This window comes from Camelus bactrianus, chromosome 13 (assembly GCF_048773025.1).
Source record: "Camelus bactrianus isolate YW-2024 breed Bactrian camel chromosome 13, ASM4877302v1, whole genome shotgun sequence".
Taxonomy (NCBI): Eukaryota; Metazoa; Chordata; class Mammalia; order Artiodactyla; family Camelidae; genus Camelus; species Camelus bactrianus.
In genome coordinates, this window is record NC_133551.1 from 8456588 (window position 1) to 8483509 (window position 26922).

Here is a 26922-nt window from a genome sequence, read left to right on the forward strand (position 1 = left end):
GCCGGTTTGAAGTTCCTGCAGTTTTCACTGTAAAACCGAGTTGGAGCTTGTACCTCCCCATATATATGTATGGAATGGAGTTTGCAAGTGAAAAGGAACTTTGTGTTCCCAACAAGCTAGGTGAAGGACGGCTTTCACACACACTAATCTCTCAGAACTGAGCAAGAGGAGAGACGTTCGTTCATCTAGCACCAAGAGAACGGGTTGCAGGAGACACTTTTTCTCTGCTTTCTCAGTCTGTTTCCTAGTGCCGGTTTGAAGTTCCTGCAGTTTTCACTGTAAAACCGATTTGGAGCTAGTACCTACCCATATACATGTATGGAATGGAGGTTGCAACTGAAAAGAAACTTTGTGTTCCCAACAAGCTAGTTGAAGGACGGCTTTCACACACATTTATCTCTCAGAACTGAGCAAGTTGAGAGACGTTCGTTTATTTAGCACCAAGGGAACGGGTTGCAGAAGACACTTTTTCTCTGATTTCTCAGTCTGTTTCCTAGTGCCGGTTTGAAGTTCCTGCAGTTTTCACTGTAAAACCGAGTTGGAGCTAGTACCTCCCCATATATATGTATGGAATGGAGTTTGCAACTGAAAAGTAACTTTGTGTTCCCAACAAGCTAGGTGAAGGACGGCTTTCACACACACTTATCTCTCAGAACTGAGTAAGTGGAGAGTCGTTCGTTCATCTAGCACCAAGGGAACGGGTTGCAGGAGACACTTTTTCTCTGCTTTCTCAGTGTGTTTCCTAGTGCCGGTTTGAAATTCCTGCAGTTTTCACTGTAAAACCGAGTTGGAGCTAGTACCTACCCATATATATGTATGGAATGGAGTTTGCAACTGAAAAGAAACTTTGTGTTCCCAACAAGCTAGGTGAAGGACGGCTTTCACACACACTTATCTCTCAGAACTGAGCAAGTGGAGAGACATTCGTTTATCTAGCACCAAGGGAACGGGTTGCAGGAGACACTTTTTCTCTGCTTTCTCAGTCTGTTTCCTAGTGCCGGTTTGAAGTTCCTGCAGTTTTCACTGTAAAACCGAGTTGGAGCTAGTACCTACCCATATATATGTATGGAATGGAGTTTGCAACTGAAAAGAAACTTTGTGTTCCCAACAAGCTAGGTGAAGGACGGCTTTCACACACACTTATCTCTCAGAACTGAGCAAGTGGAGAGACGTTCGTTCATCTAGCACCAATGGAACGGGTTGCAGGAGACACTTTTTCTCTGCTTTCTCAGTCTGTTTCCTAGTGCCGGTTTGAAATTCCTGCAGTTTTCACTGTAAAACCGAGTTGGAGCTAGTACCTACCCATATATATGTATGGAATGGAGTTTGCAACTGAAAAGAAACTTTGTGTTTCCAACAAGCTAGGTGAAGGACGGCTTTCACACACACTTAACTCTTAGAACTGAGCAAGTGGAGAGACGTTCGTTCACCTAGCACCAAGGGAACGAGTTGCAGGAGACACTTTTTCTCTGCTTTCTCAGTCTGTTTCCTAGTGCCGGTTTGAAGTTCCTGCAGTTTTCACTGTAAAACCGTGTTGGAGCTAGTACCTCCCCATATACATGTATGGAATGTAGTTTGCAACTGAAAAGAAACTTTGTGTTCCCAACAAGCTAGGTGAAGGACGGCTTTCACACACATTTATCTCTCAGAACTGAGCAAGTTGAGAGACGTTCGTTTATCTAGCACCAAGGGAACGGGTTGCAGCAGACACTTTTTCTCTGCTTTCTCAGTATGTTTCCTAGTGCCGGTTTGAAGTTCCTGCAGTTTTCACTGTAAAACCGATTTGGAGCTAGTACCTCCCCATATATATGTATGGAATGGAGTTTGCAACTGAAAAGAAACTTTGTGTTCCCAACAAGCTAGGTGAAGGACGGCTTTCACACACACTTATCTCTCAGAACTGAGTAAGTGGAGAGACGTTCTTTCATCTAGCACCAAGGGAACGGGTTGCAGGAGACACTTTTTCTCTGCTTTCTCAGTCTGTTTCCTAGTGCCGGTTTGAAGTTCCTGCAGTTTTCACTGTAAAACCGAGTTGGAGCTAGTACCTCCAAATATATATGTATGGAATTGAGTTTACAACTGAAAAGAATCTTTGTGTTCCCAACAAGCTACGTGAAGGACGGCTTTCACACACACTTAATTCTCAGAACTGAGCAAGTGGAGAGACGTTCGTTCATCTAGCACCAAGGGAACGGGTTGCAGGAGTCACTTTTTCTCTGCTTTCTCAGTCTGTTTCCTAGTGCCGGTTTGAAGTTCCTGCAGTTTTCACTGTAAAAGCGTGTTGGAGCTAGTACCTCCCCATATACATGTATGGAATGTAGTTTGCAACTGAAAAGAAACTTTGTGTTCCCAACAAGCTAGGTGAAGGACGGTTTTCACACACATTTATCTCTCAGAACTGAGCAAGTGGAGAGACGTTCGTTCATCTAGCACCAAGAGAACGGGTTGCAGGGGACACTTTTTCTCTGCTTTCTCAGTCTGTTTCCTAGTGTCGGTTTGAAGTTCCTGCAGTTTTCACTGTAAAACCGAGTTGGAGCTAGTACCTCCCCATATATATGTATGGAATGGAGTTTGCAACTGAAAAGAAACTTTGTGTTCCCAACAAGCTAGGTGAAGGACGGCTTTCACACACATTTATCTCTCAGAACTGAGCAAGTGGAGAGACGTTCATTCATCTAGCACCAAGACAACGGGTTGCAGGAGACACTTTTTCTCTTCTTTCTCAGTCTGTTTCCTAGTGCCGGTTTGAAGTTCCTGCAGTTTTCACTGTAAAACCGAGTTGGAGCTAGTACCTCCCCATATATATGTATGGAATGGAGTTTGCAACTGAAAAGAAACTTTGTGTTCCCAACAAGCTAGGTGAAGGACGGCTTTCACACACACTTATCTCTCAGAACCGAGTAAGTGGAGAGACGTTCGTTCATCTAGCACCAAGGGAACGGGATGCAGGAGACACTTTTTCTCTGCTTTCTCAGTCTGTTTCCTAGTGCCGGTTTGAAGTTCCTGCAGTTATCACTGTAAAATCTAGTTGGAGCTAGTACTTCCCCATATACATGTATGGAATGGAGTTTGCAACTGAAAAGAAACTTTGTGTTCCGAACGAGCTAGGTGAAGGACTGCTTTCACACACACTTATCTCTCAGAACTGAGCAAGTGGAGAGACGTTCGTTCATCTAGCACCAAGGGAAAGGGATGCAGGAGACACTATTTCTCTGCTTTCTCAGTCTGTTTCCTAGTGCCGGTTTGAAGTTCCTGCAGTTTTCACTGTAAAACGGAGTTGGAGCTAGTACCTCCCCATATATATGTATGGAATGGGGTTTGCAACAAAAAAGAAACTTTGTGTTCCCAACAAGCTAGGTGAAGGACGGCTTTCACACACACTTATCTCTCAGAACTGTGCAAGTGGAGAGACGTTCGTTCATCTAGCACCAAGGGAACGGGTTGCAGGAGACACTATTTCTCTGCTTTCTCAGTCTGTTTCCTAGTGCCGGTTTGAAGTTCCTGCAGTTTTCACTGTAAAACCGAGTTGGAGCTAGTACCTCCCCATATACATGTATGGAATGGAGTTTGCAACTGAAAAGAAACTTTGTGTTCCCAACAAGCTAGGTGAAGGACGGCTTTCACACACAATTATCTCTTAGAACTGAGCAAGTGGAGAGACGTTCGTTCATCTAGCACCAAGAGAACGGGTTGCAGGAGACACTTTTTCTCTGCTTTCTCAGTCTGTTTCCTAGTGCCGGGTTGAAGTTCCTGCAGTTTTCACTGTGAAACGGAGTTGGAGCTAGTACCTCCCCATATATATGTATGGAATGGGGTTTGCAACAAAAAAGAAACTTTGTGTTCCCAACAAGCTAGGTGAAGGACGGCTTTCACACACATTTATCTCTCAGAACTGAGCAAGTGGAGAGACGTTCGTTCATCTAGCCCCAAGGGAACGGGTTGCAGGAGACACTTTTTCTCTGCTTTCTCAGTCTGTTTCCTAGTGCCGGTTTGAAGATCCTGCAGTTTTCACTCTAAAACCGAGTTGGAGCTAGTACCTCCCCATATATATGTTTGGAATTGAGTTTACAACTGAAAAGAATCTTTGTGTTCCCAACAAGCTACGTGAAGGACGGCTTTCACACACACTTATCTCTCAGAACTGAGCAAGTGGAGAGACGTTCGTTCATCTAGCACCAATGGAACGGGTTGCAGGAGACACTTTTTCTCTGCTTTCTCAGTCTGTTTCCTAGTGCCGGTTGGAAATTCCTGCAGTTTTCACTGTAAAACCGAGTTGGATCTAGTACCTACCCATATATATGTATGGAATGGAGTTTGCAACTGAAAAGAAACTTTGTGTTCCCAACAAGCTAGGTGAAGGACGGCTTTCACACACACTTATCTCTCAGAACTGAGCAAGTGGAGAGACGTTCGTTCATCTAGCCCCAAGGGAACGGGTTGCAGGAGACACTTTTTCTCTGCTTTCTCAGTCTGTTTCCTAGTGCCGGTTTGAAGTTCCTGCAGTTTTCACTGTAAAACCGAGTTGGAGCTAGTACCTCCAAATATATATGTATGGAATTGAGTTTACAACTGAAAAGAATCTTTGTGTTCCCAACAAGCTACGTGAAGGACGGCTTTCACACACACTTAATTCTCAGAACTGAGCAAGTGGAGAGACGTTCGTTCATCTAGCACCAAGGGAACGGGTTGCAGGAGACACTTTTTCTCTGCTTTCTCAGTCTGTTTCCTAGTGCCGGTTTGAAGTTCCTGCAGTTTTCACTGTAAAACCGTGTTGGAGCTAGTACCTCCCCATATACATGTATGGAATGTAGTTTGCAACTGAAAAGAAACTTTGTGTTCCCAACAAGCTAGGTGAAGGACGGTTTTCACACACATTTATCTCTCAGAACTGAGCAAGTGGAGAGACGTTCGTTCATCTAGCACCAAGAGAACGGGTTGCAGGGGACACTTTTTCTCTGCTTTCTCAGTCTGTTTCCTAGTGTCGGTTTGAAGTTCCTGCAGTTTTCACTGTAAAACCGAGTTGGAGCTAGTACCTCCCCATATATATGTATGGAATGGAGTTTGCAACTGAAAAGAAACTTTGTGTTCCCAACAAGCTAGGTGAAGGACGGCTTTCACACACATTTATCTCTCAGAACTGAGCAAGTGAAGAGACGTTCATTCATCTAGCACCAAGACAACGGGTTGCAGGAGACACTTTTTCTCTGCTTTCTCAGTCTGTTTCCTAGTGCCGGTTTGAAGTTCCTGCAGTTTTCACTGTAAAACCGAGTTGGAGCTAGTACCTCCCCATATATATGTATGGAATGGAGTTTGCAACTGAAAAGAAACTTTGTGTTCCCAACAAGCTAGGTGAAGGACGGCTTTCACACACACTTATCTCTCAGAACCGAGTAAGTGGAGAGACGTTCGTTCATCTAGCACCAAGGGAACGGGATGCAGGAGACACTTTTTCTCTGCTTTCTCAGTCTGTTTCCTAGTGCCGGTATGAAGTTCCTGCAGTTTTCACTGTAAAATCTAGTTGGAGCTAGTACTTCCCCATATACATGTATGGAATGGAGTTTGCAACTGAAAAGAAACTTTGTGTTCCGAACGAGCTAGGTGAAGGACTGCTTTCACACACACTTATCTCTCAGAACTGAGCAAGTGGAGAGACGTTCGTTCATCTAGCACCAAGGGAAAGGGATGCAGGAGACACTATTTCTCTGCTTTCTCAGTCTGTTTCCTAGTGCCGGTTTGAAGTTCCTGCAGTTTTCACTGTAAAACGGAGTTGGAGCTAGTACCTCCCCATATATATGTATGGAATGGGGTTTGCAACAAAAAAGAAACTTTGTGTTCCCAACAAGCTAGGTGAAGGACGGCTTTCACACACACTTATCTCTCAGAACTGTGCAAGTGGAGAGACGTTCGTTCATCTAGCACCAAGAGAACGGGTTGCAGGAGACACTTTTTCTCTGCTTTCTCAGTCTGTTTCCTAGTGCCGGTTTGAAGTTCCTGCAGTTTTCACTCTAAAACCGAGTTGGAGCTAGTACCTCCCCATATATATGTATGGAATTGAGTTTACAACTGAAAAGAATCTTTGTGTTCCCAACAAGCTACGTGAAGGACGGCTTTCACACACACTTATCTCTCAGAACTGAGCAAGTGGAGAGACGTTCGTTCATCTAGCACCAATGGAACGGGTTGCAGGAGACACTTTTTCTCTGCTTTCTCAGTCTGTTTCCTAGTGCCGGTTGGAAATTCCTGCAGTTTTCACTGTAAAACCGAGTTGGATCTAGTACCTACCCATATATATGTATGGAATGGAGTTTGCAACTGAAAAGAAACTTTGTGTTCCCAACAAGCTAGGTGAAGGACGGCTTTCACACACACTTATCTCTCAGAACTGAGCAAGTGGAGAGACGTTCGTTCATCTAGCACCAAGGGAACGGGTTGCAGGAGACACTTTTTCTCGGCTTTCTCAGTCTGTTTCCTAGTGCCGGTTTGAAGTTCCTGCAGTTTTCACTGTAAAATCGAGTTGGAGCTAGTACCTCCCCATATATATGTATGGAATGGAGTTTGCAACTGAAAAGAAACTTTGTGTTCCCAACAAGCTAGGTGAAAGACGGCTTTCACACACACTTATCTCTCAGAACTGAGTAAGTGGAGAGACGTTCGTTCATCTAGCACCAAGGGAACGGGTTGCAGGAGACACTTTTTCTCTGCTTTCTCAGTCTGTTTCCTAGTGCCGGGTTGAAGTTCCTGCAGTTTTCACTGTGAAACGGAGTTGGAGCTAGTACCTCCCCATATATATGTATGGAATGGGGTTTGCAACAAAAAAGAAACTTTGTGTTCCCAACAAGCTAGGTGAAGGACGGCTTTCACACACATTTATCTCTCAGAACTGAGCAAGTGGAGAGACGTTCGTTCATCTAGCCCCAAGGGAACGGGTTGCAGGAGACACTTTTTCTCTGCTTTCTCAGTCTGTTTCCTAGTGCCGGTTTGAAGTTCCTGCAGTTTTCACTGTAAAATCTAGTTGGAGCTAGTACTTCCCCATATACATGTATGGAATGGAGTTTGCAACTGAAAAGAAACTTTGTGTTCCGAACGAGCTAGGTGAAGGACTGCTTTCACACACACTTATCTCTCAGAACTGAGCAAGTGGAGAGACGTTCGTTCATCTAGCACCAAGGGAAAGGGATGCAGGAGACACTATTTCTCTGCTTTCTCAGTCTGTTTCCTAGTGCCGGTTTGAAGTTCCTGCAGTTTTCACTGTAAAACGGAGTTGGAGCTAGTACCTCCCCATATATATGTATGGAATGGGGTTTGCAACAAAAAAGAAACTTTGTGTTCCCAACAAGCTAGGTGAAGGACGGCTTTCACACACACTTATCTCTCAGAACTGTGCAAGTGGAGAGACGTTCGTTCATCTAGCACCAAGAGAACGGGTTGCAGGAGACACTTTTTCTCTGCTTTCTCAGTCTGTTTCCTAGTGCCGGTTTGAAGTTCCTGCAGTTTTCACTCTAAAACCGAGTTGGAGCTAGTACCTCCCCATATATATGTATGGAATTGAGTTTACAACTGAAAAGAATCTTTGTGTTCCCAACAAGCTACGTGAAGGACGGCTTTCACACACACTTATCTCTCAGAACTGAGCAAGTGGAGAGACGTTCGTTCATCTAGCACCAATGGAACGGGTTGCAGGAGACACTTTTTCTCTCCTTTCTCAGTCTGTTTCCTAGTGCCGGTTGGAAATTCCTGCAGTTTTCACTGTAAAACCGAGTTGGATCTAGTACCTACCCATATATATGTATGGAATGGAGTTTGCAACTGAAAAGAAACTTTGTGTTCCCAACAAGCTAGGTGAAGTACGGCTTTCACACACACTTATCTCTCAGAACTGAGCAAGTGGAGAGACGTTCGTTCATCTAGCACCAAGGGAACGGGTTGCAGGAGACACTTTTTCTCGGCTTTCTCAGTCTGTTTCCTAGTGCCGGTTTGAAGTTCCTGCAGTTTTCACTGTAAAACCGAGTTGGAGCTAGTACCTCCCCATATATATGTATGGAATGGAGTTTGCAACTGAAAAGAAACTTTGTGTTCCCAACAAGCTAGGTGAAAGAAGGCTTTCACACACACTTATCTCTCAGAACTGAGTAAGTGGAGAGACGTTCGTTCATCTAGCACCAAGGGAACGGGTTGCAGGAGACACTTTTTCTCTGCTTTCTCAGTCTGTTTCCTAGTGCCGGGTTGAAGTTCCTGCAGTTTTCACTGTGAAACGGAGTTGGAGCTAGTACCTCCCCATATATATGTATGGAATGGGGTTTGCAACAAAAAAGAAACTTTGTGTTCCCAACAAGCTAGGTGAAGGACGGCTTTCACACACATTTATCTCTCAGAACTGAGCAAGTGGAGAGACGTTCGTTCATCTAGCCCCAAGGGAACGGGTTGCAGGAGACACTTTTTCTCTGCTTTCTCAGTCTGTTTCCTAGTGCCGGTTTGAAGTTCCTGCAGTTTTCACTCTAAAACCGAGTTGGAGCTAGTACCTCCCCATATATATGTTTGGAATTGAGTTTACAACTGAAAAGAATCTTTGTGTTCCCAACAAGCTACGTGAAGGACGGCTTTCACACACACTTATCTCTCAGAACTGAGTAAGTGGAGAGACGTTCGTTCATCTAGCACCAATGGAACGGGTTGCAGGAGACACTTTTTCTCTGCTTTCTCAGTCTGTTTCCTAGTGCCGGTTTGAAGTTCCTGCAGTTTTCACTGTGAAACGGAGTTGGAGCTAGTACCTCCCCATATATATGTATGGAATGGGGTTTGCAACAAAAAAGAAACTTTGTGTTCCCAACAAGCTAGGTGAAGGACGGCTTTCACACACACTTATCTCTCAGAACTGAGCAAGTGGAGAGACGTTCGTTCATCTAGCACCAAGGGATCGGGTTGCAGGAGACACTTTTTCTCGGCTTTCTCAGTCTGTTTCCTAGTGCCGGTTTGAAGTTCCTGCAGTTTTCACTGTAAAACCGTGTTGGAGCTAGTACCTCCCCATATATATATATGGAATGGAGTTTGCAACTGAAAAGAAACTTTGTGTTAGCAACAAGCAAGGTGAAGGACGGCTTTCACACACACTTATCTCTCAGAACTAAGCAAGTGGAGAGACGTTCGTTCATCTAGCACCAAGGGAACGGGTTGCAGGAGACACTTTTTCTCTGCTTTCTCAGTCTGTTTCCTAGTGCCGGTTTTAAGTTTCTGCAGTTTTCACTGAAAAACCGAGTTGGAGCTAGTACCTCCCCATATATATGTATGGAATGGAGTTTGCATCTGAAAAGAAACATTGAGTTCCCAAAAAGCTAGATGAAGTACGGCTTTCACACACACTTAGCTCTCAGTACTGAGCAATTGGAGGGACGTTCGTTCATCTAGCACCAAGGGAACGGGTTGCAGGAGATACTTTTTCTCTGCTTTCTCAGTCTGTTTCCTAGTGCCGGTTTGAAGTTCCTGCAGTTTTCACTGTAAAACCGAGTTGGAGCTTGTACCTACCCATATATATGTATGGAATGGAGTTTGCAAGTGAAAAGAAACTTTGTGTTCCCAACAAGCTAGGTGAAGGACGGCTTTCACACACACTTATATCTCAGAACTGAGCAAGTGGAGAGAAGTTCGTTCATCTAGCACCAAGAGAACGGGTTGCAGGAGACACTTTTTCTCTGCTTTCTCAGGCTGTTTCCTAGTGCCGGTTTGAAGTTCCTGCAGTTTTCACTGTAAAACCGATTTGGAGCTAGTACCTCCCCATATACATGTATGGAATGGAGTTTGCAACTGAAAAGAAACTTTGTGTTCCCAACAAGCTAGGTGAAGGACGGCTTTCACACACATTTATCTCTCAGAACTGAGCAAGTTGAGAGACGTTCGTTTATCTAGCACCAAGGGAACGGGTTGCAGGAGACACTTTTTCTCTGCTTTCTCAGTCTGTTTCCTAGTGCCGGTTGGAAGTTCCTGCAGTTTTCACTCTAAAACCGAGTTGGAGCTAGTACCTCCCCATATATATGTATGGAATTGAGTTTACAACTGAAAAGAATCTTTGTGTTCCCAACAAGCTACGTGAAGGACGGCTTTCACACACACTTATCTCTCAGAACTGAGCAAGTGGAGAGACGTTCGTTCATCTAGCACCAATGGAACGGGTTGCAGGAGACACTTTTTCTCTGCTTTCTCAGTCTGTTTCCTAGTGCCGGTTTGAAATTCCTGCAGTTTTCACTCTAAAACCGAGTTGGAGCTAGTACCTCCCCATATATATGTATGGAATGGAGTTTGCAACTGAAAAGAAACTTTGTGTTCCCAACAAGCTAGGTGAAGGACGGCTTTCACACACACTTATCTCTCAGAACTGAGCAAGTGGAGAGACGTTCGTTCATCTAGCACCAAGGGAACGGGTTGCAGGAGACACTTTTTCTCGGCTTTCTCAGTCTGTTTCCTAGTGCCGGTTTGAAGTTCCTGCAGTTTTCACTGTAAAACCGAGTTGGAGCTAGTACCTCCCCATATATATGTATGGAATGGAGTTTGCAACTGAAAAGAAACTTTGTGTTCCCAACAAGCTAGGTGAAAGACGGCTTTCACACACACTTATCTCTCAGAACTGAGTAAGTGGAGAGACGTTCGTTCATCTAGCACCAAGGGAACGGGTTGCAGGAGACACTTTTTCTCTGCTTTCTCAGTCTGTTTCCTAGTGCCGGTTTGAAGTTCCTGCAGTTTTCACTGTAAAACCGAGTTGGAGCTAGTACCTCCCCATATACATGTATGGAATGGAGTTTGCAACTGAAAAGAAACTTTGTGTTCCCAACGAGCTAGGTGAAGGACTGCTTTCACACACACTTATCTCTCAGAACTGGGCAAGTGGAGAGACGTTCGTTCATCTAGCACCAAGGGAACGGGATGCAGGAGACACTATTTCTCTGCTTTCTCAGTCTGTTTCCTAGTGCCGGTTTGAAGTTCCTGCAGTTTTCACTGTAAAACGGATTTGGAGCTACTACTTCCCCATATACATGTATGGAATGGAGTTTGCAACTGAAAAGAAACTTTGTGTTCCCAACAAGCTAGGTGAAGGACTTCTTTCACACAAACTTATCTCTCAGAACTGAGCAAGTGGAGAGACGTTCGTTCATCTAGCACCAAGGGAACGGGATGCAGGAGACACTTTTTCTCTGCTTTCTCAGTCTGTTTCCTAGTGCCCGTTTGAAGTTCCTGCAGTTTTCACTGTAAAACCGAGGTGGAGCTAGTACCTCCCCAAATATATTTATGGAATGGGGTTTGCAACAAAAAAGAAACTTTGTGTTCCCAACAGGCTAGGTTATGTACGGCTTACACACACACATATCTCTCGGAACTCAGCAAGTGGAGAGACGTTCGTTCATCTAGGACCAAGGGAACGGGTTGCAGGAGACACTTTTTCTCTGCTTTCTCAGTTTGTTTCCTAGTGCCGGTTTGAAGTTCCTGCAGTTTTCACTGTAAAACCGAGTTGGAGCTAGAACCTCCCCATATATATGTATGGAATGGAGTTTGCAACTGAAAAGAAACTTTGTTTTCCCAACAAGCTAGGTGAAGGATGGCTTTCACACACACTTATCACTCAGAACTGAGCAAGTGGAGAGACGTTCGTTCATCTAGCACCAAGGGAACGGGTTGCAGGAGACACTTTTTCTCTGCTTTCTCAGTTTTATTCCTAGTGCCGGTTTGAAGTTCCTGCAGTTTTCACTGTAAAACCGAGTTGGAGCTAGTACCTCCCCATATATATGTATGGAATGGAGTTTGCAACTGAAAAGAAACTTTGTGTTCAAAACAAGCTAGGTGAAGGACGGCTTTCACACACACTTATCCCTCAGAACTGAGCAAGTGGAGAGACGTTCGTTCATCTAGCACCAAGGGAACGGGTTGCAGGAGACACTTTTTCTCTGCTTTCTCAGTCTGTTTCCTAGTGCCGGTTTGAAGTTCCTGCAGTTTTCACTGAAAAACCGAGTTGGAGCTAGTACCTCCCCATATATATGTATGGAATGGAGTTTGCAACTGAAAAGAAACTTTGTGTTCCCAACAAGCTAGGTGAAGGACGGCTTTCACACACACTTATTTCTCAGAACTGAGCAAGTTCAGAGACTTTCGTTCATCTAGCACCAAGGGAACGGGATGCAGGAGACACTTTTTCTCGGCTTTCTCAGTCTGTATCCTAGTGCCGGTTTGAAGTTCCTGCAGTTTTCACTGTAAAACCGAGTTGGAGCTAGAACCTCCCCATATATATGTATTGAAAGGAGTTTGCAACTGAAAAGAAACTTTGTGTTCCCAACAAGCTAGGTGAAGGACGGCTTTCACACACACTTATCTCTCAGAACTGAGCAAGTGGAGAGACGTTCGTTCATCTAGCACCAAGGGAACGGGTTGCAGGAGACACTTTTTCTCTGCTTTCTCAGACTGTTTCCTAGTGCCGGTTTGAAGTTCCTGCAGTTTTCACTGTAAAACGGACTTGGAGCTAGTACTTCCCCATATACATGTATGGAATGGAGTTTGCAACTGAAAAGAAACTTTGTGTTCCCAACAAGCTAGGTGAAGGACTGCTTTCACACACACTTATCTCTCAGAACTGAGCAAGTGGAGAGACGTTCGTTCATCTAGCACCAAGGGAACGGGATGCAGGAGACACTTTTTCTCTGCTTTCTCAGTCTGTTTCCTAGTGCCGGTTTGAAGTTCCTACAGTTTTCACTGTAAAACCGAGTTGGAGCTAGTACATCCCCATATATTTTTATGGAATGGGATTTGCAACAAAAAAGAAACTTTGTGTTCCCAACAGGCTAGGTTAAGGAAGGCTTACACACACACATATCTCTCGGAACTCAGCAAGTGGAGAGACGTTCGTTCATCTAGGACCAAGGGAACGGGATGTAGGGACACTTTTTCTCTGCTTTCTCAGTTTGTTTCCTAATGCCGTTTTGAAGTTCCTGCAGTTTTCACTGTAAAACCGAGTTGGAGCTAGTACCTCCCCATATACATGTATGGAATGGAGTTTGCAACTGAAAAGAAACTTTGTGTTCCCAACAAGCTAGGTGAAGGACGGCTTTCACACACAATTATCTCTTAGAACTGAGCAAGTGGAGAGACGTTCGTTCATCTAGCACCAAGAGAACGGGTTGCAGGAGACACTTTTTCTCTGCTTTCTCAGTCTGTTTCCTAGTGCCGGTTTGAAGTTCCTGCAGTTTTCACTGTAAAACCGAGTTGGAGCTAGTACCTCCCCATATATATGTATGGAATTGAGTTTACAACGGAAAAGAATCTTTGTGTTCCCAACAAGCTACGTGAAGGACGGCTTTCACACACACTTATCTCTCAGAACTGAGCAAGTGGAGAGACGTTCGTTCATCTAGCACCAATGGAACGGGTTGCAGGAGACACTTTTTCTCTCCTTTCTCAGTCTGTTTCCTAGTGCCGGTTTGAAGTTCCTGCAGTTTTCACTGTAAAAACGAGTTGGAGCTAGTACCTCCCCATATATATGTATGGAATGGAGTTTGCAACTGAAAAGAAACTTTGTGTTCCCAACAAGCTAGGTGAAAGACGGCTTTCACACACACTTAACTCTCAGAACTGAGTAAGTGGAGAGACGTTCGTTCATCTAGCACCAAGGGAACGGGTTGCAGGAGACACTTTTTCTCTGCTTTCTCAGTCTGTTTCCTAGTGCCGGGTTGAAGTTCCTGCAGTTTTCACTGTGAAACGGAGTTGGAGCTAGTACCTCCCCATATATATGTATGGAATGGGGTTTGCAACAAAAAAGAAACTTTGTGTTCCCAACAAGCTAGGTGAAGGACGGCTTTCACACACATTTATCTCTCAGAACTGAGCAAGTGGAGAGACGTTCGTTCATCTAGCCCCAAGGGAACGGGTTGCAGGAGACACTTTTTCTCTGCTTTCTCAGTCTGTTTCCTAGTGCCGGTTTGAAGTTCCTGCAGTTTTCACTCTAAAACCGAGTTGGAGCTAGTACCTCCCCATATATATGTTTGGAATTGAGTTTACAACTGAAAAGAATCTTTGTGTTCCCAACAAGCTACGTGAAGGACGGCTTTCACACACACTTATCTCTCAGAACTGAGCAAGTGGAGAGACGTTCGTTCATCTAGCACCAATGGAACGGGTTGCAGGAGACACTTTTTCTCTGCTTTCTCACTCTGTTTCCTAGTGCCGGTTGGAAATTCCTGCAGTTTTCACTGTAAAACCGAGTTGGATCTAGTACCTACCCATATATATGTATGGAATGGAGTTTGCAACTGAAAAGAAACTTTGTGTTCCCAACAAGCTAGGTGAAGGACGGCTTTCACACACACTTATCTCTCAGAACTGAGCAAGTGGAGAGACGTTCGTTCATCTAGCCCCAAGGGAACGGGTTGCAGGAGACACTTTTTCTCGGCTTTCTCAGTCTGTTTCCTAGTGCCGGTTTGAAGTTCCTGCAGTTTTCACTGTAAAACCGTGTTGGAGCTAGTACCTCCCCATATATATGTATGGAATGGAGTTTGCAACTGAAAAGAAACTTTGTGTTCCCAACAAGCTAGGTGAAAGTCGGCTTTCACACACACTTATCTCTCAGAACTGAGTAAGTGGAGAGACGTTCGTTCATCTAGCACCAAGGGAACGGGTTGCAGGAGACACTTTTTCTCTGCTTTCTCAGTCTGTTTCCTAGTGCCGGGTTGAAGTTCCTGCAGTTTTCACTGTGAAACGGAGTTGGAGCTAGTACCTCCCCATATATATGTATGGAATGGGGTTTGCAACAAAAAAGAAACTTTGTGTTCCCAACAAGCTAGGTGAAGGACGGCTTTCACACACACTTATCTCTCAGAACTGAGCAAGTGGAGAGACGTTCGTTCATCTAGCACCAAGGGATCGGGTTGCAGGAGACACTTTTTCTCGGCTTTCTCAGTCTGTTTCCTAGTGCCGGTTTGAAGTTCCTGCAGTTTTCACTGTAAAACCGTGTTGGAGCTAGTACCTCCCCATATATATATATGGAATGGAGTTTGCAACTGAAAAGAAACTTTGTGTTAGCAACAAGCAAGGTGAAGGACGGCTTTCACACACACTTATCTCTCAGAACTAAGCAAGTGGAGAGACGTTCGTTCATCTAGCACCAAGGGAACGGGTTGCAGGAGACACTTTTTCTCTGCTTTCTCAGTCTGTTTCCTAGTGCCGGTTTTAAGTTTCTGCAGTTTTCACTGAAAAACCGAGTTGGAGCTAGTACCTCCCCATATATATGTATGGAATGGAGTTTGCATCTGAAAAGAAACATTGAGTTCCCAAAAAGCTAGATGAAGTACGGCTTTCACACACACTTAGCTCTCAGTACTGAGCAATTGGAGGGACGTTCGTTCATCTAGCACCAAGGGAACGGGTTGCAGGAGATACTTTTTCTCTGCTTTCTCAGTCTGTTTCCTAGTGCCGGTTTGAAGTTCCTGCAGTTTTCACTGTAAAACCGAGTTGGAGCTTGTACCTCCCCATATATATGTATGGAATGGAGTTTGCAAGTGAAAAGAAACTTTGTGTTCCCAACAAGCTAGGTGAAGGACGGCTTTCACACACACTTATATCTCAGAAATGAGCAAGTGGAGAGACGTTCGTTCATCTAGCACCAAGAGAACGGGTTGCAGGAGACACTTTTTCTCTGCTTTCTCAGGCTGTTTCCTAGTGCCGGTTTGAAGTTCCTGCAGTTTTCACTGTAAAATCGATTTGGAGCTAGTACCTCCCCATATACATGTATGGAATGGAGTTTGCAACTGAAAAGAAACTTTGTGTTCCCAACAAGCTAGGTGAAGGACGGCTTTCACACACATTTATCTCTCAGAACTGAGCAAGTTGAGAGACGTTCGTTTATCTAGCACCAAGGGAACGGGTTGCAGGAGACACTTTTTCTCTGCTTTCTCAGTCTGTTTCCTAGTGCCGGTTGGAAGTTCCTGCAGTTTTCACTCTAAAACCGAGTTGGAGCTAGTACCTCCCCATATATATGTATGGAATTGAGTTTACAACTGAAAAGAATCTTTGTGTTCCCAACAAGCTACGTGAAGGACGGCTTTCACACACACTTATCTCTCAGAACTGAGCAAGTGGAGAGACGTTCGTTCATCTAGCACCAATGGAACGGGTTGCAGGAGACACTTTTTCTCTGCTTTCTCAGTCTGTTTCCTAGTGCCGGTTTGAAATTCCTGCAGTTTTCACTCTAAAACCGAGTTGGAGTTAGTACCTCCCCATATATATGTATGGAATGGAGTTTGCAACTGAAAAGAAACTTTGTGTTCCCAACAAGCTAGGTGAAGGACGGCTTTCACACACACTTATCTCTCAGAACTGAGCAAGTGGAGAGACGTTCGTTCATCTAGCACCAAGGGAACGGGTTGCAGGAGACACTTTTTCTCGGCTTTCTCAGTCTGTTTCCTAGTGCCGGTTTGAAGTTCCTGCAGTTTTCACTGTAAAACCGAGTTGGAGCTAGTACCTCCCCATATATATGTATGGAATGGAGTTTGCAACTGAAAAGAAACTTTGTGTTCCCAACAAGCTAGGTGAAAGACGGCTTTCACACACACTTATCTCTCAGAACTGAGTAAGTGGAGAGACGTTCGTTCATCTAGCACCAAGGGAACGGGTTGCAGGAGACACTTTTTCTCTGCTTTCTCAGTCTGTTTCCTAGTGCCGGTTTGAAGTTCCTGCAGTTTTCACTGTAAAACCGAGTTGGAGCTAGTACCTCCCCATATACATGTATGGAATGGAGTTTGCAACTGAAAAGAAACTTTGTGTTCCCAACGAGCTAGGTGAAGGACTGCTTTCACACACACTTATCTCTCAGAACTGGGCAAGTGGAGAGACGTTCGTTCATCTAGCACCAAGGGAACGGGATGCAGGAGACACTATTTCTCTGCTTTCTCAGTCTGTTTCCTAGTGCCGGTTTGAAGTTCCTGCAGTTTTCACTGTAAAACGGATTTGGAGCTACTACTTCCCCATATACATGTATGGAATGGAGTTTGCAACTGAAAAGAAACTTTGTGTTCCCAACAAGCTAGGTGAAGGACTTCTTTCACACAAACTTATCTCTCAGAACTGAGCAAGTGGAGAGACGTTCGTTCATCTAGCACCAAGGGAACGGGATGCAGGAGACACTTTTTCTCTGCTTTCTCAGTCTGTTTCCTAGTGCCCGTTTGAAGTTCCTGCAGTTTTCACTGTAAAACCGAGGTGGAGCTAGTACCTCCCCAAATATATTTATGGAATGGGGTTTGCAACAAAAAAGAAACTTTGTGTTCCCAACAGGCTAGGTTAAGTACGGCTTACACACACACATATCTCTCGGAACTCAGCAAGTGGAGAGACGTTCGTTCATCTAGGACCAAGGGAACGGGTTGCAGGAGACACTTTTTCTCTGCTTTCTCAGTTTGTTTCCTAGTGCCGGTTTGAAGTTCCTGCAGTTTTCACTGTAAAACCGAGTTGGAGCTAGAACCTCCCCATATATATGTATGGAATGGAGTTTGCAACTGAAAAGAAACTTTGTTTTCCCAACAAGCTAGGTGAAGGATGGCTTTCACACACACTTATCACTCAGAACTGAGCAAGTGGAGAGACGTTCGTTCATCTAGCACCAAGGGAACGGGTTGCAGGAGACACTTTTTCTCTGCTTTCTCAGTTTTTTTCCTAGTGCCGGTTTGAAGTTCCTGCAGTTTTCACTGTAAAACCGAGTTGGAGCTAGTACCTCCCCATATATATGTATGGAATGGAGTTTGCAACTGAAAAGAAACTTTGTGTTCAAAACAAGCTAGGTGAAGGACGGCTTTCACACACACTTATCCCTCAGAACTGAGCAAGTGGAGAGACGTTCGTTCATCTAGCACCAAGGGAACGGGTTGCAGGAGACACTTTTTCTCTGCTTTCTCAGTCTGTTTCCTAGTGCCGGTTTGAAGTTCCTGCAGTTTTCACTGAAAAACCGAGTTGGAGCTAGTACCTCCCCATATATATGTATTGAATGGAGTTTGCAACTGAAAAGAAACTTTGTGTTCCCAACAAGCTAGGTGAAGGACGGCTTTCACACACACTTATTTCTCAGAACTGAGCAAGTTCAGAGACTTTCGTTCATCTAGCACCAAGGGAACGGGATGCAGGAGACACTTTTTCTCGGCTTTCTCAGTCTGTATCCTAGTGCCGGTTTGAAGTTCCTGCAGTTTTCACTGTAAAACCGAGTTGGAGCTAGAACCTCCCCATATATATGTATTGAATGGAGTTTGCAACTGAAAAGAAACTTTGTGTTCCCAACAAGCTAGGTGAAGGACGGCTTTCACACACACTTATCTCTCAGAACTGAGCAAGTGGAGAGACGTTCGTTCATCTAGCACCAAGGGAACGGGTTGCAGGAGACACTTTTTCTCTGCTTTCTCAGACTGTTTCCTAGTGCCGGTTTGAAGTTCCTGCAGTTTTCACTGTAAAACGGACTTGGAGCTAGTACTTCCCCATATACATGTATGGAATGGAGTTTGCAACTGAAAAGAAACTTTGTGTTCCCAACAAGCTAGGTGAAGGACTGCTTTCACACACACTTATCTCTCAGAACTGAGCAAGTGGAGAGACGTTCGTTCATCTAGCACCAAGGGAACGGGATGCAGGAGACACTTTTTCTCTGCTTTCTCAGTCTGTTTCCTAGTGCCGGTTTGAAGTTCCTACAGTTTTCACTGTAAAACCGAGTTGGAGCTAGTACATCCCCATATATTTTTATGGAATGGGATTTGCAACAAAAAAGAAACTTTGTGTTCCCAACAGGCTAGGTTAAGGAAGGCTTACACACACACATTTCTCTCGGAACTCAGCAAGTGGAGAGACGTTCGTTCATCTAGGACCAAGGGAACGGGATGTAGGGACACTTTTTCTCTGCTTTCTCAGTTTGTTTCCTAATGCCGTTTTGAAGTTCCTGCAGTTTTCACTGTAAAACAGAGTTGGAGCTAGTACCTCCCCATATATACGTATGGAATGGAGTTTGCAACTGAAAAGAAACTTTGTGTTCCCAAAAAGCTAGGTGAAGGACGGCTTTCACACACACTTATCTCTCAGAACTGAGCAAGTGGAGAGACGTTCGTTCATCTAGCACCAAGGGAACGGGTTGCAGGAGACACTTTTTCTCTGCTTTCTCAGTCTGTTTCCTTGTGCCGGTTAGAATTTCCTGCAGATTTATACTGTAAAACCGAGTTGGAGCTAGTACTTCCCCATATATATGTATGGAATGGAGTTTGCAACTGAAAAGAAACTTTGTGTTCCCAACAAGCTAGGTGAAGGACGGCTTTCACACACACTTATCTCTCAGAACTGAGCAAGTGGAGAGACGTTCGTTCATCTAGCACCAAGGGAACGGGTTGCAGGAGACACTATTTCTCTGCTTTCTCAGTCTGTTTCCTAGTGCCGGTTTGAAGTTCCTGCAGTTTTCACTGAAAAACCGAGTTGGAGCTAGTACCTCCCCATATATATGTAAGGAATGGAGTTTGCAACTGAAAAGAAACTTTGTGTTCACAACAAGCTAGGTGAAGGACGGCTTTCACACACACTTATCTCTAAGATCTGAGCAAGTGGAGAGACGTTCGTTCATCTAGCACCAAGGGAACGGGTTGCAGGAGACACTTTTTCTCTGCTTTCTCAGTCTGTTTCCTAGTGCCGGTTTGAAGTTCCTGCAGTTTTCATTGAAAAACCGATTTGGAGCTAGTACCTCCCCATATATATGTATGGAAAGGAGTTTGCAACTGAAAAGAAACTTTGTGTTCCCAACAAGCTAGGTGAAGGACGGCTTTCACACACACTTATCTCTCAGAACTGAGCAAGTGGAGAGACGTTCGTTCATCTAGCAACAAGGGAACGGGTTGCAGGAGACACTTTTTCTCTGCTTTCTCAGTCTGTTTCCTAGTGCCGGTTTGAAGTTCCTGCAGTTTTCACTGAATAACCGAGTTGGAGCTAGTTCCTCCCCATATATATGTATGGAATGGAGTTTGCAACTGAAAAGAAACTTTGTGTTCACAACAAGCTAGGTGAAGGACGGCTTTCACACACACTTATCTCTAAGATCTGAGCAAGTGGAGAGACGTTCGTTCATCTAGCACCAAGGGAACGGGTTGCAGGAGACACTTTTTCTCTGCTTTCTCAGTCTGTTTCCTAGTGCCGGTTTGAAGTTCCTGCAGTTTTCACTGTAAAACCGAGTTGGAGCTAGTACCTCCTCATATATATGTATGGAATGGAGTTTGCAACTGAAAAGAAACTTTGTGTTCCCAACAAGCTAGGTGAAGGACGGCTTTCACACACACTTATCACTCAGAACTGAGCAAGTGGAGAGACGTTCGTTCATCTTGCACCAAGGGAACGGGTTGCAGGAGACACTTTTTCTCTGCTTTCTCAGTTTGTTTCCTAGTGCCGGTTTGAAGTTCCTGCAGTTTTCACTGTAAAACGGAGTTGGAGCTAGTACTTCCCCATATACATGTATGGAATGGAGTTTGCAACTGAAAAGAAACTTTGTGTTCCCAACAAGCTAGGTGAAGGACTGCTTTCACACACACCTATGTCTCAGAACTGAGCAAGTGGAGAGACGTTCGTTCATCTAGCACCAAGGGAACGGGATGCAGGAGACACTTTTTCTCTGCATTCTCAGTCTGTTTCCTAGTGCCGGTTTGAAGTTCCTACAGTTTTCACTGTAAAACCGAGTTGGAGCTAGTACATCCCCATATATATTTACGAAATGGGATTTGCAACAAAAAAGAAACTTTGTGTTCCCAACAGGCTAGGTTAAGGAAGGCTTACACACACACATATCTCTCGGAACTCAGCAAGTGGAGAGACGTTCGTTCATCTAGGACCAAGGGAACGTGATGCAGGAGACACTTTTTCTCTGCTTTCTCAGTCTGTTTCCTAGTGCCGGTTTGAAATTCCTGCAGTTTTCACTGTAAAACCGAGTTGGAGCTAGTACCTCCCCATATATATGTATGGAATGGAGTTTACAACTGAAAAGAAACTTTGTGTTCCCAACAAGCTAGGTGAAGGACGGCTTGGAAACACACTTATCTCTCAGAACTTAGCAAGTGGAGAGACGTTCGTTCATCTAGCACCAAGGGAACGGGTTGCAGGAGACACTTTTTCTCTGCTTTCTCAGTCTGTTTCCTAGTGCCGGTTTGAAGTTCCTGCAGTTTTCACTGTAAAACGGAGTTGGAGCTAGTACCTCCCCATATATATGTATGGAATGGGGTTTGCAACAAAAAAGAAACTTTGTGTTCCCAACAAGCTAGGTGATGACGGCTTTCACACACACTTATCTCTCAGAACTGAGCAAGTGGAGAGACGTTCGTTCATCTAGCACCAAGGGATCGGATTGCAGGAGACACTTTTTCTCGGCTTTCTCAGTCTGTTTCCTAGTGCCGGTTTGAAGTTCCTGCAGTTTTCACTGTAAAACCGAGTTGGAGCTAGTACCTCCCCATATATATGTATGGAATGGAGTTTGCAACTGAAAAGAAACTTTGTGTTAGCAACAAGCTAGGTGAAGGACGGCTTTCACACACACTTATTTCTCAGAACTGAGCAAGTTCAGAGACTTTCGTTCATCTAGCACCAAGGGATCGGGATGCAGGAGACACTTTTTCTCGGCTTTCTCAGTCTGTATCCTAGTGCCGGTTTGAAGTTCCTGCAGTTTTCACTGTAAAACCGAGTTGGAGCTAGAACCTCCCCATATATATGTATTGAATGGAGTATGCAACTGAAAAGAAACTTTGTGTTCCCAACAAGCTAGGTGAAGGACGGCTTTCACACACACTTATCTCTCAGAACTGAGCAAGTGGAGAGACGTTCGTTCATCTAGCACCAAGGGAACGGGTTGTAGGAGACACTTTTTCTCTGCTTTCTCAGACTGTTTCCTAGTGCCGGTTTGAAGTTCCTGCAGTTTTCACTGTAAAACGGACTTGGAGCTAGTACTTCCCCATATACATGTATGGAATGGAGTTTGCAACTGAAAAGAAACTTTGTGTTCCCAACAAGCTAGGTGAAGGACTGCTTTCACACACACTTATCTCTCAGAACTGAGCAAGTGGAGAGACGTTCGTTCATCTAGCACCAAGGGAACGGGATGCAGGAGACACTTTTTCTCTGCTTTCTCAGTCTGTTTCCTAGTGCCGGTTTGAAGTTCCTACAGTTTTCACTGTAAAACCGAGTTGGAGCTAGTACATCCCCATATATTTTTATGGAATGGGATTTGCAACAAAAAAGAAACTTTGTGTTCCCAACAGGCTAGGTTAAGTAAGGCTTACACACACACATATCTCTCGGAACTCAGCAAGTGGAGAGACGTTCGTTCATCTAGGACCAAGGGAACGGGATGTAGGGACACTTTTTCTCTGCTTTCTCAGTTTGTTTCCTAATGCCGTTTTGAAGTTCCTGCAGTTTTCACTGTAAAACAGAGTTGGAGCTAGTACCTCCCCATATATACGTATGGAATGGAGTTTGCAACTGAAAAGAAACTTTGTGTTCCCAAAAAGCTAGGTGAAGGACGGCTTTCACACACACTTATCTCTCAGAACTGAGCAAGTGGAGAGACGTTCGTTCATCTAGCACCAAGGGAACGGGTTGCAGGAGACACTTTTTCTCTGCTTTCTCAGTCTGTTTCCTAGTGCCGGTTAGAATTTCCTGCAGATTTATACTGTAAAACCGAGTTGGAGCTAGTACCTCCCCATATATATGTATGGAATGGAGTTTGCAACTGAAAAGAAACTTTGTGTTCCCAACAAGCTAGGTGAAGGACGGCTTTCACACACACTTATCTCTCAGAACTGAGCAAGTGGAGAGACGTTCGTTCATCTAGCACCAAGGGAACGGGTTGCAGGAGACACTATTTCTCTGCTTTCTCAGTCTGTTTCCTAGTGCCGGTTTGAAGTTCCTGCAGTTTTCACTGAAAAACCGAGTTGGAGCTAGTACCTCCCCATATATATGTAAGGAATGGAGTTTGCAACTGAAAAGAAACTTTGTGTTCACAACAAGCTAGGTGAAGGACGGCTTTCACACACACTTATCTCTAAGATCTGAGCAAGTGGAGAGACGTTCGTTCATCTAGCACCAAGGGAACGGGTTGCAGGAGACACTTTTTCTCTGCTTTCTCAGTCTGTTTCCTAGTGCCGGTTTGAAGTTCCTGCAGTTTTCACTGAAAAACCGATTTGGAGCTAGTACCTCCCCATATATATGTATGGAAAGGAGTTTGCAACTGAAAAGAAACTTTGTGTTCCCAACAAGCTAGGTGAAGGACGGCTTTCACACACACTTATCTCTCAGAACTGAGCAAGTGGAGAGACGTTCGTTCATCTAGCAACAAGGGAACGGGTTGCAGGAGACACTTTTTCTCTGCTTTCTCAGTCTGTTTCCTAGTGCCGGTTTGAAGTTCCTGCAGTTTTCACTGAATAACCGAGTTGGAGCTAGATCCTCCCCATATATATGTATGGAATGGAGTTTGCAACTGAAAAGAAACTTTGTGTTCACAACAAGCTAGGTGAAGGACGGCTTTCACACACACTTATCTCTAAGATCTGAGCAAGTGGAGAGACGTTCGTTCATCTAGCACCAAGGGAACGGGTTGCAGGAGACACTTTTTCTCTGCTTTCTCAGTCTGTTTCCTAGTGCCGGTTTGAAGTTCCTGCAGTTTTCACTGTAAAACCGAGTTGGAGCTAGTACCTCCTCATATATATGTATGGAATGGAGTTTGCAACTGAAAAGAAACTTTGTGTTCCCAACAAGCTAGGTGAAGGACGGCTTTCACACACACTTATCACTCAGAACTGAGCAAGTGGAGAGACGTTCGTTCATCTTGCACCAAGGGAACGGGTTGCAGGAGACACTTTTTCTCTGCTTTCTCAGTTTGTTTCCTAGTGCCGTTTTGAAGTTCCTGCAGTTTTCACTGTAAAACGGAGTTGGAGCTAGTACTTCCCCATATACATGTATGGAATGGAGTTTGCAACTGAAAAGAAACTTTGTGTTCCCAACAAGCTAGGTGAAGGACTGCTTTCACACACACCTATGTCTCAGAACTGAGCAAGTGGAGAGACGTTCGTTCATCTAGCACCAAGGGAACGGGATGCAGGAGACACTTTTTCTCTGCATTCTCAGTCTGTTTCCTAGTGCCGGTTTGAAGTTCCTACAGTTTTCACTGTAAAACCGAGTTGGAGCTAGTACATCCCCATATATATTTATGAAATGGGATTTGCAACAAAAAAGAAACTTTGTGTTCCCAACAGGCTAGGTTAAGGAAGGCTTACACACACACATATCTCTCGGAACTCAGCAAGTGGAGAGACGTTCGTTCATCTAGGACCAAGGGAACGTGATGCAGGAGACACTTTTTCTCTGCTTTCTCAGTCTGTTTCCTAGTGCCGGTTTGAAATTCCTGCAGTTTTCACTGTAAAACCGAGTTGGAGCTAGTACCTCCCCATATATATGTATGGAATGGAGTTTACAACTGAAAAGAAACTTTGTGTTCCCAACAAGCTAGGTGAAGGACGGCTTGGAAACACACTTATCTCTCAGAACTGAGCAAGTGGAGAGACGTTCGTTCATCTAGCACCAAGGGAACGGGTTGCAGGAGACACTTTTTCTCTGCTTTCTCAGTCTGTTTCCTAGTGCCGGTTTGAAGTTCCTGCAGTTTTCACTGTAAAACGGAGTTGGAGCTAGTACCTCCCCATATATATGTATGGAATGGGGTTTGCAACAAAAAAGAAACTTTGTGTTCCCAACAAGCTAGGTGATGACGGCTTTCACACACACTTATCTCTCAGAACTGAGCAAGTGGAGAGACGTTCGTTCATCTAGCACCAAGGGATCGGATTGCAGGAGACACTTTTTCTCGGCTTTCTCAGTCTGTTTCCTAGTGCCGGTTTGAAGTTCCTGCAGTTTTCACTGTAAAACCGAGTTGGAGCTAGTACCTCCCCATATATATGTATGGAATGGAGTTTGCAACTGAAAAGAAACTTTGTGTTAGCAACAAGCTAGGTGAAGGACGGCTTTCACACACACTTATCTCTCAGAACTGAGCAAGTGGAGAGACGTTCGTTCATCTAGCACCAAGGGAACGGGTTGCAGGAGACACTTTTTCTCTGCTTTCTCAGTCTGTTTCCTAGTGCCGGTTTGAAGTTTCTGCAGTTTTCACTGAAAAACCGAGTTGGAGCTAGTACCTCCCCATATATATGTATGGAATGGAGTTTGCAACTGAAAAGAAACTTTGTGTTCACAACAAGCTAGGTGAAGTACGGCTTTCACACACACTTAGCTCTCAGAACTGAGCAAGTGGAGAGACGTTCGTTCATCTAGCACCAAGGGAACGGGTTGCAGGAGACACTTTTTCTCTGTTTCTCAGTCTGTTTCCTAGTGCCGGTTTGAAGTTCCTGCAGTTTTCACTGTAAAACCGAGTTGGAACTTGTACCTCCCCATATATATGCATGGAATGGAGTTTGCAAGTGAAAAGATACTTTGTGTTCCCAACAAGCCAGGTGAAGGACTGCTTTCACACACACTTATCTCTCAGAACTGAGCAAGTGGAGAGACGTTCGTTCATCTAGCACCAAGAGAACGGGTTGCAGGTGACACTTTTTCTCTGCTGTCTCAGTCTGTTTCCTAGTGCCGGTTTGAAGTTCCTGCAGTTTTCACTGTAAAACCGATTTGGAGCTAGTACCTACCCATATACATGTATGGAATGGAGTTTGCAACTGAAAAGAATCTTTGTGTTCCCAACAAGCTAGGTGAAGGACGGCTTTCACACACATTTATCTCTCAGAACTGAGCAAGTTGAGAGACGTTCGTTTATCTAGCACCAAGGGAACGGGTTGCAGGAGACACTTTTTCTCTGATTTCTCAGTCTGTTTCCTAGTGCCGGTTTGAAGTTCCTGCAGTTTTCACTGTAAAACCGAGTTGGAGCTAGTACCTCCCCATATATATGTATGGAATGGAGTTTGCAACTGAAAAGTAACTTTGTGTTCCCAACAAGCTAGGTGAAGGACGGCTTTCACACACACTTATCTCTCAGAACTGAGTAAGTGGAGAGACGTTCGTTCATCTAGCACCAAGGGAACGGGTTGCAGGAGACACTTTTTCTCTGCTTTCTCAGTCTGTTTCCTAGTGCCGGTTTGAAATTCCTGCAGTTTTCACTGTAAAACCGAGTTGGAGCTAGTACCTACCCATATATATGTATGGAATGGAGTTTGCAACTGAAAAGAAACTTTGTGTTCCCAACAAGCTAGGTGAAGGACGGCTTTCACACACACTTATCTCTCAGAACTGAGCAAGTGGAGAGACGTTCGTTCATCTAGCACCAAGGGAACGGGTTGCAGGAGACACTTTTTCTCTGCTTTCTCAGTCTGTTTCCTAGTGCCGGTTTGAAGTTCCTGCAGTTTTCACTGTAAAACCGAGTTGGAGCTAGAACCTCCCCATATATATGTATGGAATGGAGTTTGCAACTGAAAAGAAACTTTGTGTTCCCAACAAGCTAGGTGAAGGACGGCTTTCACACACACTTATCTCTCAGAACTGAGCAAGTGGAGAGACGTTCGTTCATCTAGCACCAAGGGAACGGGTTGCAGGAGACACTTTTTCTCTGCTTTCTCAGTCTGTTTCCTAGTGCCGGTTTGAAGTTCCTGCAGTTTTCACTGTAAAACCGAGTTGGAGCTAGTACCTCCCCATATATATGTATGAAATGGGGTTTGCAACTGAAAAGAAACTTTGTGTTCCCAACAAGCTAGGTGAAGGACGGCTTTCACACACACTTATTTCTCAGAACTGAGCAAGTTCAGAGACGTTCGTTCATCTAGCACCAATGGAACGGGATGCAGGAGACACTATTTCTCGGCTTTCTCAGTCTGTTTCCTAGTGCCGGTTTGAAGTTCCTGCAGTTTTCACTGTAAA